This window comes from Chrysochloris asiatica, unplaced genomic scaffold (genome assembly GCF_000296735.1).
Source record: "Chrysochloris asiatica unplaced genomic scaffold, ChrAsi1.0 scaffold00407, whole genome shotgun sequence".
NCBI classification, from domain to species: domain Eukaryota; kingdom Metazoa; phylum Chordata; class Mammalia; order Afrosoricida; family Chrysochloridae; genus Chrysochloris; species Chrysochloris asiatica.
In genome coordinates, this window is record NW_006408925.1 from 1,187,206 (window position 1) to 1,189,642 (window position 2,437).

Sequence of the window (2,437 nt, forward strand, 5' to 3'; positions counted from 1 at the left end):
TCTGCATATAGACAAGTTGGACTCACCTGCCTTGTAGCTAGAACTCTGTATATGGAAATGTTGCACTACCCTTCCATGTAGCTAGCTCTCTGTATATAGACGAGTTGGACTCTTCTGCCTTGTAGCTAGTACCCTCTATATGGAAATGTTGCACTATCCTGTCATGTAGCTATCTCTCCATATATGGACATTTTGGACTCATCTGACATGTAGCTAGCTCTCTGTGCAAAGATATGCTGGACTGATCTGCCAAGTAAGTGGCTCTCTGTATATGAACTGCTATGTAGCTAGTACCCTGTATATGGGCATGTTGGACTACTCGGCCACGAAGCTAGCTCTCTGTTTATAGACAAGTTGGATTCATCTTCCTTTTGCTAGAATTCTGTATATGGAAATGTTGCACTATACTGTTGGTAGCTAGCTCTCTGTATATGAACATATTGGTCTTGAATGCCATAGAGTTAGATCACACTATATGGACATGTTGAACACATCTGCCATGTAGCTAGTACCCTGTATATGAACGTAATTAATTTGTCTGCCATGTAACAAGCTCTCAGTATATGGACACGTTGGAAACATCTGCCATAAAGCTAGAACTCTGTATATGTACATGTTGGAGTACTCTGCAATGCAGCTAGCTCTCAGTATATGGACACATTGAACACATCTGCCATGTAGCTAGTTTTCTGTATATGGACATGGTGGACTTGTCTGACATGTAGATAGTTCTCTGTGCATGGATATTTTAGACTGATCTGCCATGTAGGTAGGTCTCAGTCTATGGAAATGTTGAACACATCTGCTATATAGCTAGAACTCTGTATATTGAAATGTTGCACTACTCTGCCATGTAGCTAGCTCTCTGTATATGAACATAATGGATTTGGCTGCCATGTAGCTAGCTCTCAGATTATGGACATGTTGGACTCATCTGCAATTTAGCTAGTACCCTCTATATGGACAAGTTGCACTACTCTGCCACGTAGATAGCTCTCAGTATATGGACATGTTGGACACATCTACCATGTTGCTACAACTCTGTGTATGAAAATGTTGCATTACCCTGCCATGTAGCTAGCTCTCTGTATATGAACATATTGGAATTGTCTGCCATGATGCTAGCTCTCAGTATATGGACATGATGGACTCATTTGCCATGTAGCTAGTACCTTGTATATGGACATTTTGCACTACACTGCATGTATCTAGCTCTCAGTATATAAACACTTTGGACCCATCTGCCATATAGCTTGACCTCTCTATATGAAAATGATGCACTACTCTGTCTTGTAGCTAGTTCTCTGTATATAGACAAGTTGGACTCATTTGCCTTCAAGCTAGTACCCTGTATGTGGACATGTTGGACTACTCTGCTACATTGCTAGCTCTCTCATATGGAAATTTTTGAAATATCTACCATGTAGCTAGAACTCTATATATGGAAATGTAGCACTACACTGCCATGTAGACAAATCTCTATACATGAACATATTGGACTTGTCTGCCATGTAGCTAGCTCTCAGTATAATGACATGTTGATTTCATCTGCCATGTAGCTAATATCCTGTATATGGATATTTTGCAGTACCCTGTCATATAGACATATATCTCTGTGTATAGACAAGTTAGACTCATCTGCCTTATAGCTAGAAATCTGTATGTGGAAATGTTGCAATAACCTGTCATGTAGCTAGTTCTCTGTACATAGAATATTTGGAATCATCTGCCTTGTAGCTAGAACTCTGTATATGGAAATGGTGCACTACCCTGCCATGTAGCTGGCTCACTGTACATGGATATGTTGGACTGATCTGCCAAGTAGGTAGCTCTCTGTTTATGCACGTAATGGACTTGTCTGCCATGTAGCTAGATCTCAGTATATGGACACAATGGACATATCTGCCATGTAGCTAAAACTATGTGTATGGAAATGTTGCACTACCCGTCCATGTGGCTAGCTCTCTGTATATAGACAAGTTTGACTCATCTACCGTGTAGCTAGAACTCTCTATATGGAAATGTTGCACTACCCTGTCTTGTAGCTATCTTGCCGTATATGGACATTTTGGACTCATCTGACATGTAACTAGCCCTCTGTGCATAGATATGTTGGACTGATCTGCCAAGTAGGTAACTCTCTGTATATGAACATATTGGACTTGTCTGCTATGTAGCTAGCTCTCAGAATATGCACATGTTGGGCTAATCTGCCATGTAGCTAGTACCCTGTATATGGACATGTTGGACTACTCTGTCATGTAGCTAGCTCTCAGTATATGGACATGTTAGACACATCTGCCATGTACGTAGAACTCTGTATATGGAAATGTTGCACTATACTGATATGTAGCTAGCTCTCTGGATATGAACATATTGGACTTGTCTACCATGTAGCTAACTCTCAGTATATGGAAATGTCGGACACATCTGCCAT